At 38.0% G+C, this 11,941-nt stretch overlaps 1 protein-coding gene across 2 annotated transcripts in view; it reads right to left on the reverse strand.

The window, feature by feature from the left end:
- The window catches only part of LOC103277410 (molybdopterin synthase sulfur carrier subunit-like), a 43,900-nt gene that overhangs the window by 22,285 nt on the left and 9,674 nt on the right, over positions 1 to 11,941 (reverse strand). The window contains exon 4 of one of the 2 annotated variants that reach the window (XM_021707426.1): positions 1,727 to 1,732. The exons of the other annotated variant lie outside the window; for it this stretch is intronic. The gene's annotated coding sequence lies outside the window, so the exon portion shown is untranslated. The remainder of the gene's footprint in view (positions 1 to 1,726; positions 1,733 to 11,941) is intronic. 2 annotated transcript variants of the gene reach the window in all.

Raw genomic sequence — 11,941 nt, forward strand, 5'->3', positions numbered from 1 at the left:
GGCAATAAGGGTAAAAAAACAAAAAGGCATTCATGATTTGTTTCTTTCTCTAAGGGAACCAAGTTTTTAACATTAAGTATACTTACTCTTGATTTGGAGTAAAAATACTGTTAAATTAAGTAAAGTTTCTTTCATTCCTAACTCACAAGAGTTTTTCATTCAAGATGACTACAAATTTCTACATTATTTATTCTTCAGTTGATATTGTATTATGCCTCACTCTGTCTGCACATAAACATGATCTCTCCAGACTACACAGGAAAATGTCCTTGCACATTCTCTTCCTCCTCCACCTCTTCCTCCTACTCCTCACCCTCCTCCTTCTTCTTTAGTTGATAATACATTATGCCTGCATATAAGTATGATCTCTCCAGACTACACAGAAAAATGTCCTTGCCATTTCTCCTCCTCCTCCTTCTCCTCCTTCTTTAGTTGATAATAAATTATGCCTCATTCTGTCTGCACATAAGCATGCTCTCTCCGGAATACACAGGAAAATTTCCATGCACATTCTCCACCTCCTCATCCTCCTCCTCCTCCTTCTTTAGTTGATAACATTATTATTCCTCCATTCTGTCAGCACATAAGCAGGATCTCTCCAGATTACACAGTAAAATGTCCTTGCAAATTCTCCTCCTCCTCCTCCTCCACCACCACCACCACCACCTCTTCCACCTCTTCTTTTTTTGTGGGATTACCCTCAATGATGTTTGGGCAATAAGGGTAAAAAAATAAAAAGTCATCCACGGTTTGTTTCTTCCTCTAATAGAACCAAGTTTTTACCATTAAGTATGATACTTACTCTTGATTTGGAGTAAAAATACTGTTAAATTAAGTAAGGTTTCTTTCATTTCTAACAAGACATTTTGATTCAGGATCACTGCTAATTTCTACATTATTTACTCTTTTAATTGATAATGCATTATGCCTCACTCTGTCTGCACATGAGCATGATCTCCCCATACAACACAGCAAAATGTCCTTGCACATTCTCCTCCTCCTCCACCTAATCCTCCTCCTCGTCGTCCTCCTCCTTCTTCTTTAGTTGATAACAAATTATACCTCATTCTATCTGCACATAAGCATGATCTCTCCAGACTACACAGGAAAATGTCATTGCACATTCTCCTCCTCGTCCTCCTCTTTTAGTTACTTTTGTGGGATAACCTTCAATGATGGTGGGGTAAAATGTGAGAAAAATTTAAAAAGCATCCTTGATTTGTTTCCTTCTCTACAAGAATCAAGTTTGTACCGTTAAGTATGATACTTACTCTTGATTTGGTATAAAAATACTGTGAAATTAAAAAAGTTTTCTTTCATTCCTAACTTAAAAGAGTTGTTGATTTAACATGACGGCTAATATTTACATTGTTTATTCCTTAGTTGAAAACATATTATACCTCATTCTGTTGGCACATAAGCAAAATCTCTCCATACTACACAGGAAAATGTCCTTGCACATTTTCATCCTCCTTCACCTCCTCCTCCTCCTCTTCCTCCTCCCTCCTCTTCTTTAGTTGATAATAAATTATGCCTAATTGTGTCTGCACATAAGCATAATCTCTCCAGACTACTCAATAATGCCCTTGCATATTCTCCTCCTCTTTCACCTCCTCCTCCTTCTTCTTCTTTAGTTGATAATAAATTATACCTCATTCTGTCAGCACATAAGCATGATCTCTCCAGACTGCACAGGAAAATGTCCTTGCACATACTCCTCCTCCACCTGTTCCTCATCTTTCTTCTTCTTCTGTGAGATAACCCTCAAGAATGGTGGAGTAAAATGGGTGAAAAAATAAAAAGGCATCCTTGGCTTGTTTCCTTCTTTACTGGAACCAAATTTTTACCATTAAGTATGATACTTACAATTGATTTGGGCTAAAAATGTTGTCATTTAAGAAAGTTATCTTTCATTCCAAACTTACAAGAGTTTTTGATTTTAGATGACTGCTAATTTTTACATTATTTATTCCCTAGTTGACAACATATTATACCTCATTCTGTCTGTACATAAGCATGACCTTTCCATACACACAGGAAAATGTCCATGCACATTCTCCTCATCCTCCACCTCCTCCTCCTCCTTCTTCTTTAGCTGATAATAAATTATGCCTCATTCTGTCTGCATATAAGCATGATCTTTCTAGACTACACAGGAAAATGTACTTGCACATTCTCTTTCTCCTCCTCCACCTCCTCCCTCTTCTTTGGTTGATAATAAATTATGCCTCATTCTGTCGGCACATAGCATGGTTTCTCAATGCTACACGGAAAATGTATGTACATGCACATCCTCTACCTCCTCCTCATCCTCCTCCTCCTCCTACTTTGTTTGAAAATAAATTATGCCTCATTCTATCTGCACATAAGCATGATCTCTCCAGACTACACAGGAAAATATCCTTGCACATTCTCCTTCTCCTCCACCTCCTCCTCCACCTCTTCAGCCCTCTTCTTTAGTTGATAATAAATTATGCCTCATTCTGTCTGCACATCAGAATCATCTACAGACTACACAGGAAAATGTCCTTGAACACATTCTCCTCCTCCTCCTCCTCCTCCTACTTTGTTTGAAAATAAATTATGCCTCATTCTATCTGCACATAAGCATGATCTCTCCAGACTACACAGGAAAATATCCTTGCACATTCTCCTTCTCCTCCACCTCCTCCTCCACCTCTTCAGCCCTCTTCTTTAGTTGATAATAAATTATGCCTCATTCTGTCTGCACATCAGAATCATCTACAGACTATACAGGAAAATGTCCTTGAACACATTCTCCTCCTCCTCCTCCTCTTTCTCCTCCTCCTCCTCCTCCTCCTCCACCTCCTCCTTCTTTTTCTTCTTCTTTATGGGATTACCCTCAAAGATGGTGGGGCAATATGGGTTAAAAAAATAAAAGGCATCCTTGGCTTGTTTCTTTCTCTAACGGAACCAAGTTTTTACCACTTAGTATGATACTTACTCTTGATTTGGTGTAAAAATGCTGTCAAATTAAGAAAGGTTTCTTTCATTCCTTACAAGAGTTTTTGATTCTACATGACTGCTAATTTCTACATTTATTCTTTAATTGATAATATATTATGACTAACCTTGTGTGCACATAAGCATGATCTCTCCAGACTACACAGGAAAATGTCCATGCACATTCTACTTCCTCTCCTCCTCCTCCTCCGCCGCCTCCTCCTCCTCTTTTGTCTTCTTTTGTGGGATAACCCTCAAGGATGGTGGTGTAAAGTTGGTAAAAATATAAACAGGCATCCTTGACTTTTTTCTTTCTCTACTGGAACCAAGTTTTCACCATTAAGAATGATACTCTTGATTTGAGGTAAAAATTGTGTCACATTAAGACAGTTTTCTTTCATTCCTAACTTACAAGAGTTTTTGATTTAAGATGACTCTTAATATTTGCATTATTTCTTCCTTAGTTGACAACATATTAAACATCATTCTGTCTGCACATAAGCATGATTTCTCCATACTACACAGGAAAATGTCCTTGCACATTCTCCTCCTCCTCCTCCTCCTCCTCCTCCTTTAGTTGATAAAAAATTATGGTTTATTCTATCTGCACATAAGCATGATCTCTCCAGACTACACATGAAAATGGCTTTACATATTCTCCTCTACCTCCTCCGCCTCCTCCTTCTTCTTTAGTTGTTAATAAATTTTGCCTCTTTCTGTCTGCACATTAGCATTATATCTCCATACTACACAGGAAAATGTCCATGCACATTCTTCACCTCCTCCTCCTCCTCCTTCTTCTTTAGTTGGTAACAAATCATTCCTCATTTAGTCTGCTCATAAGGATGATCTCTCCAGAACACACAGGAAAATGTCCTTGCGCATTCTCCTCCTCCTCTTCATCCTCCACCAACTCCACCTCCTCATTCTTCAACTTTTGTGGGATTATCCTCAAGGATGGTGGGACAATAAGGGTAAAAAAATAAAAAGTCATCCATGGCTTGTTTCTTTCTCTAAGGAAACCAAAGTTTTTCCCATAAAGTATGACACTCTTGATTTGGAGTAAAAATACTGTTAAATTAAGCAAATTTCTTTCATTCCTCACTCACAAGAGTTTTTAATTCAAGAGAAATGCTATTTTCTACACTATTTAATTTTTTAATTGATAATGTATTATGCCTCACTCTGTCTGCATATAAGCATGATATCTCCATACTACACAGAAAAATGTCCTTGCACATTCTCCTCCTCCTCCACCTCTTCCTCCTCCTCCTCTTCCTCCTCCTTCTTCTACAGTTGATAATATATAATACCTCATTCGGTCTGCATATAAGCATGATCTCTCAAGAGTACACAGGAAAATATCCATGCACATTCTCCACCTCGTCCTCCTCCAACTTCCCCTCCTCCTCCTTATTCTTTACTTGATAATAAATTATGCCTTGTTCTGTCTGCACATAAGAATGATCTCTCCAAATACACAGGAAAATGTGAGTGAACATTCTCCTCCCCCTCCTCCTCTTCCTCTTCCTCCTTCTTTTTTGGGATAACCCTCAAGGATGGTTGAGTAAAATGGGAGAAAAAATAAAAAGGCAACCTTGGTAAGTTTCTTTCTCTACTGGAATCAACTTTTTACCATTAATTATGATACTTACTCTTGATTTGGGGTAAAAATCCTGGCAAATTAATAAAGTTTTCATTCATTTGATACTTAAAGAGTTGTTCATTTTAGATGACTGCTAATATTTACATTATTTATTCCTCAGTTGAAAACATATTATACCTCATTCTGTCAGTACATAAGAATGATCTCTCCAGACTACACGGAAAAGTGTCGTTGAACATTCTACTTCTCCTCCTTCTCCTCCCCCTCCGTCTCCTCCTCCTCCTCTTTTTGCTTCTTTTGTGGGATAACCCTCAAGGATGGTGGAGTAAATTGGGTGAAAAAATACAAAGGCATGCTTGGCTTGGTTCTTTCTCTACTGGAACCAGGTTTTCACCATTAAGTATGATACTTACTCTTGATTTGGGGTAAAAATTCTGGTCAAATTAAGAAAGTTTTCTTTCATTCATAAATTACAAGAGTTGTTGATTTAAGATGACTGCTAAATTGTACATTATTTATTCCTTAGTTGACAACATATTATACCTCATTCTGTCTGCACATAAGCATGATCTCTCCACACTACACAGGAAAATGTCCTTGCATATTCTCCTCCTCCTCCTCCTCCTCCTCCTCCTCCTCCTCCTCCAACTCCTCCTCCTCTTTCCTCTTCTTTTGTGGGATTACCCTCAAGGATAGTGGGGCAATATGGGTTAAAAATAAAAGGCATCCTTGGCTTGTTTCTTTCTCTAATGGAAACAAATTTTTACCGTTACGTATGATACTTACTCTTGATTTGCTGTTAAAATACTGTCAAATTATGAAAGGTTTCTTTATTCCTAACTTACAAGAGTTTTTGACTCAAGATTACTGCTAATTTCTACTCTTATTCTTTAATTGATAATATATTATGACTAACCCTGAGTGCACATAAGCATGATCTCTCCAGAATACGCAGGAAAATAGCCTTGGAGGTTCTTCTCCTCCTCCTCCCTCCTCCCTCTTCTTTAGTTGTTAATAAATTATGCCTCATTCTGTCTGCACGATCTCTCCAGACTACACAGGAAAATGTCCTTCCACATTCTCCTGCTCCTCCTCCTCCTCCTCCTCCTCCTTCTTCTGTTGTGGGATAAGCCTCAGGGATGTTGGGATAAAATGGGTGAAAAAATAAACAGGCATCCTTGACTTGTTTCTTTCTCTACTGGAACCAAGTTTTTACCATTAAGTATGATACATACTCCTGATTTGAGGTTAAAATTGTTTTAAATTAAGAAAGTTTTCTTTAATTCCTAACTTAAAAGTGTCACTGATTTAAGATGACTGCTAATTTTCACATTATTTATTCCTTAGTTGACAACATATTATACTTCATTCTGTCTGCACATAAGCACGATCTCTTCATACTACACAGGACAATGTCCTTGCACATTCTCCTTCTCCTCCACCTCTTCCTCCGCCTCCTCCTTCTTCTTTATTTGTTAATAAATTATGCCTCATCCTGCCTGCACATAAGCATGATATCTCCACACTACACAGGAAACTGGCCATGACTTTCTCCACCTCCTCCTCCACCTCCTCCACCTCCTCCTCTTTCTTATTCTTTTGTAGGATAACCCTCAAGGATGGTGGGGTAAAAGAGGTTAAAAAAGAAACAGGCATCCTTGACTTGTTTCATTCTCTACTGGAACCAAGTTTTTACCATTAAGTATGATATTTACTCTTGATGTGAGGTAAAAATTGTGTCAAATTTAGAAAGTTTTCTTTCATTCCTAACTTACAAGAGATGTTGATATAAGATGATTGCTACTTTTTACATTATTTATTCCTTAGTTGACAACATATTATACCTCATTCTGTCTGCACATAGGCATGATATCTCCATACTACACAGGAAAATGACCTTCCACATACTCCTCCTCCACAACCTGCTCCTCCTCCTCGGCCTCATGGTCCTCCTCAGCCTTCTTCTTTAGTTACTAATAAATTATACCTCATTGTGTGTGCACATAAGCAGGATCTCTCCAGGCTACATAGGAAAATGTCCTTGCACATTTTACTCCTCCTCCTCTTCCCCCTCCTTCTTCTTCTTTAGTTGATAATAATATATGCCTCATTCTGTCTGCACATAAGCATGATCTCTGCAGACGACACAGGAAAATGTCCTTGCACATTCTCCTCCTCCTTCACCTACTCCTCCTCCTCCTCTACATTCTCCATCTCCTTTAGATGATAATATATAGTGCCTCATTCTGTCTGCATATAAGCATGATCTCTCAAAACTACATAGAAAAATGTCCATGCACATTCTCCACCTCCTCCTTCCCCTCCTCCTCCTACTTTAGTTGATAACAAATTATGCCTCATTCTGTCTGCACATAAGCATGATCTCTCCAGACTTTACAGGAAAATGTCCTTGCACATTCTCCTCCTCCTCCTCCTCTAGCTGATAACTAAGTATGCCCCCATTCTGTCTGCACATAAGCATGATCTCTCCAGACTACACAGGAAAATGTCGTTGCACATTCTACTCCTCCTCCTCCTCCAACTCCTCTCTTTGCTTCTTTTGTGGGATAACCTTCAAGGATAGTGGAGTAAAATGGGAGAAAAAATAAAAAGGCATCCTTGGCTTGTTTTTTTTTCTCTACTGGAACCAAGTTTTTACCATTAAGTATTATATTTTCTCTTGATTTGGGGTAAAAATTCTGTTCAAATTAAGAAAGTTTTCTTTCATTCCTATCTTACAAGAGTTGTTGAATTAACATGATTGCTAATTTGTACATTATTTATTGCTGAGTTGACAACATATCATACCACATTCTGTCTGCACATAAACATGATCTCTCCACACTACACAGGAAATGTCCTTCACATTCTCCTCCTCCTCCTCCTCCAACTCCTCCTCCTCTTTCTTCTTCTTTTGTGGGAATAACCGCAATGATGGTGGGGCAATATGGGTTAAAAATAAAAGGCATCCTTGGCTTGTTTCTTTCTCTAATGGAACCAAGTTTTTACCATTACGAATGATACTTACTCTTGATTTGGTATAAAAATACTGTCAAATTAAGAAAGCCTTCTTTAATTCCTAACTTACAAGAGTTTTCATTCAAGATGACTGCTAATATCTACATTTATTCTTTAATTGATAATATATTATGACTAACCCTATGTGCACATAAGCATGATCTCTCCACACTACACAGGAAAATGTCCTTTGACATTCTTCTCCTCCTCCTCCTCCACCTCCTTCTTCTTTAGTTGATGAAAAATTATGCCTCATTCTGTTTGCACATAAGCATGATCTCTCCAGACTACACATAAAAATGTCATAGCTCCTCCTCCTCCTCCTCCTCCTCCTCTCTTCTCACTTTGTGGAATAACCCTCAAAGATTGTGGGGTAAAATGGGTGAAAAAATAAATGGTATCCTTACCTTTTTTCTGTCTCTACTGGAACCAAGATTTTACCATTAAATATGATATTTACTCTTGATTTGGGGTAAAAATCATGTCAAATTAAGAATGTTTTCCTTCATTCCTAACTTACAAGAGTTGTTGATTTAAGGTGACTGCTAATTTTTACATTATTTTTTCCTTAGTTGACAACATAATAAACCTCATTCTGTCTGTACATAAGCATGATTTCTACATACTACACCTGAAAATGTCCTTGCAAATTCTCCTCCACCTCGACCTCCCCCTCTTCCTCCTCCTTCTTTTTCTTTAGTAAATTTTCTTTAATAAATTATGTGTCTTTCTGTCTGCACATAAGCATGATCTCTCAATATTACACAGGAAAATGTCCATGCACATTCTCCACTTCCTCCTCCTCCTCCGCCCTTCATCCTTCTTCTTTAGTTGATAACAAATTATGCCTCATTTTATCTGCACATAAGCATCATCTCTCCAGACTACACAGGAAAATATCTTTGCTCATTCTCCTTCTCCTCCACCTCATCCTCCTCCTCCTCGTCCTCCTCCTCCTTCTTTCATTGATAACAAATTATGCCTCATTCTGTCTGCACATAAGCATGATCTCTCCAAACTACACAGGAAAATGTCGTTGCACATTCTCCTCCTCCTCTTCCTTCTCCTCTCTTTTGCTTCTTTTGTGGGATAACCCTAAAGAATGGTTGAGTAAAATGAGAGAAAAAATAAAAAGACATCCTTGGAAGGTTTCTTTCTCCACAGGAACCAACATTTTACCATTAATTATAAAACTTACTATTGATTTGGTTAAAAATCCTGGCAAATTAATAAAGTTTTCATTCATTCCTTAATTAAAGAGTTGTTAATTTAAGATAACTGCTAATATTTACATTATTTATTCCTTAGTTGAAAACATATTATACCTCATTCTCTCGGCACATAAGCATGATCTCTCCATACTACACAAGAAAATGTCCTTGCATATTTTCATCCTCCTCTACCTCCTCCTCCTCCTCTTCTGCCTCCCTCTTCTCCTTTAGTTCATAATAAATTATGCTTGTGTCTGCATATAAGTATAATCTCTCTAGACTACACAATAATGTCCCTGCACATACCCCTCCTCCTCCTCCTCCTCCTCCTTCTTCTTTTTAGTTGATAAGAAATTATGCCTTATTCTGTCTTCACATAAGCATGATCTCTCCAAACTACACAGGAAAATATCCTTGCACATGTTCCTCCTCTTCCTCCTCCACCTCCACTTCCTTCTCCTCTTTTTTCTTTTTTTGTGGGATAACCCTCAAAAATGGTGGATTAAAATGGGTGAAAAAATAAAAAGGTATCCTTGGCTTGTTTCCTTCTTTACTGGAACCAAGTTTTTGCCATTAAGTTTGATACTTACTCTTGATTTGGGCTAAAAACCCTGTCCAATTAAGAAACTTATCTTTCATTCCAAACTTATAAGAATTTTTTATTTTAGATGATTGCTGATTTTTACATTATTTATTCCTTAGTTGACAATATATTATACCTCATTCTGTCTGCACATAAGCATGATCTTTCCACACACCCAGGAAAATGTCCTTGAACATTCTCCTCCTCCTCCTCCTCCACCTCCTCCTACTCCTTTAGTTGATAATAAATTATGCCTCATTTTGTCTGCAAATAACTATGATCTCACCAGACTACACAGGAAAATATACTTGCACATTCTCCTCCTCCTGCTCTCCCTCCTCCCTCTTCTTTGGTTGATAATAAATTATGCCTTACTCTGTGTGCACATAAGCATACTCTCTCGATGCTACACAGGAAAATGTCCATGCACATTCTCCACCTACTCCTCCTTCTTCTTTATTTGATAATAAATTATGATTTATTCTGTCAGCACATAAGCATGATCTCTACAGACTACACAGGAAAATGTCCTTGCACAATCTCCTCCTCCTCCTCCACTTTCCTCTTCTACTTAGGTTGATAATAAATTATGCCTAATTCTGTCTGCATATAAGAATCATCTCTCCAGACTACACAGGAAAATGTCCTTGTACATGCTCCTACTCCTCTTCCTCCTCCTTCTCCTCCTCCTCCTCCTCTTTCTTCTTCTACTTAGGTTGGTAATAAATTATGCCTCATTCTGTCTGCATATAAGAATCATCTCTCCAGACTACACAGGAAAATGTCCTTGTACATGCTCCTCCTCCTCCTCCTCCTTGCTCTTCTTTAGTTGACAATAAATTATGCCTCATTCTGTCTTCACAAATAAATTATGCCTCATTCTGTCTCCACATAAGCATCATCTCTCCAGACTACAAAGAAAAATGTCCTTGCACATTCTCTTCCTCCTCTTTGTCCTCATCCTCCTCCTCCTCCTCTTCCTCCTCCTCCACCTCCACCTTCTCTTTCTTCTTCTCTTGTGGGATTACCCTCAAGGATGGTGGGGCAATATGTGTTAAAAAATAAAAGGCATCCTTGGCTTGTGTCTTTCTCTAATGGAACCAAGATTTTACCATTTAGTATGATACTTACTCTTAATTTGGTGTAAAAATGCTGTTAAATTAAGAAAGGTCTCTTTCATTCCTAACTTACAAGAATTTTTATTTAAGATGACTGCTAATTTCTACATTTATTCTTTAATTGATAATATATTATGACTAACCTTGTGTGCACATAAGCATGATCTCTCCAGACTACACAGGAAAATCGCCTTGGATTCTTCTTCTCCTCCTCCTTTTCTTCCTCCTCCTTCTTGATTAGTTGAAAACAAATTATGCCTCATTCTGTCTGCACATAAGCATGACCTCTCCAGACTACACAGGAAAATGTCCATGCAAATTCTACTTCCCTTCCTTCTTCTCCTCCTCCTCCTCCTCCCCCTCCTCCTCATCTTTCGTCTTCTTTTGTGGGATAACCCTCAAAGATGGTGGTGTAAAATGGGTGAAAATATAAACAAGCATCCTTGACTTTTTTCTTTCTCTACTGGAACCAAGTTTTTACCATTAAGAATGATACCTACTCTGGATTTCAGGTAAAAATCGTGTCACATTAAGAAAGCTTTCTTTCATTCCTAACTCACAAGAGTTTTTTATTCAAGAGGACTGCTATTTTCTACATTATTTATTCTTTAATTGATAATGTATTATGCCTCACTCTGTCTGCACATAAGCATGATATCTCCACACTACACAGGAAAATGGTCTTGCACATTCTGCTCGTCCTCCACCTCCTCCTCATCCTCCTCGTCCTCCTCCTTCTTCTTTAGTTGATAATATATTATCCTCATTCGGTCTGCATATAAACATGATCTCTCAAGAGTACACAGGAAAATGTCCATGCACATTCTCCACCTCGTCCTCCTCCAACTTCCCCTCCTCCTTCTTATTTATTAGTTGATAACAAATTATGCCTCATTCTGTCTGCACATAAGCATGATCTCTCCAGACTATACAGGAAAATGTCCTTGCACATTCTCCTCCTCCTTCTCCTCTTCCTCCTCCTCATTTAGATAACAAATTATGCCTCAATTCTGTCTGCACTAAGCATGATCTCTCCAAACTACACAGGAAAATGTGGTTGAATGTTCTCCTCCTCCTCCTCCTTTTTTTTGCTTCTTTTGTGGTATAATGCTCAAGGACGGCTGAGTACAATGGGAGAAAAAATAAAACGGCATCCTTGGTAGATTTCTTTCTCTACTGGAACCAACTTTTTACCATTAATTATGATACTATTGATTTGGGCTAAAAATCCAGGCAAATTAATAAAGTTTTCATTCATTCGTTACTTAAAAGAGTTGTTCATTTAAGATGACTACTACTATTTACATTATTTATTCCTTAGTTGAAAACATATTATACCTCATTCTGTCTGCACATAAGAATGCTCTCTCCAGACTACACAGGAAAATGTCGTTGAACATTCTACTCCTCCTCCTCATCCTCTTCCCCCTCCTCTTCCTCC

Source organism: Carlito syrichta, unplaced genomic scaffold (assembly GCF_000164805.1).
Source record: "Carlito syrichta isolate Samal-C Ts95f unplaced genomic scaffold, Tarsius_syrichta-2.0.1 Scaffold317675, whole genome shotgun sequence".
In the NCBI taxonomy this organism is placed as follows: Eukaryota; Metazoa; Chordata; class Mammalia; order Primates; family Tarsiidae; genus Carlito; species Carlito syrichta.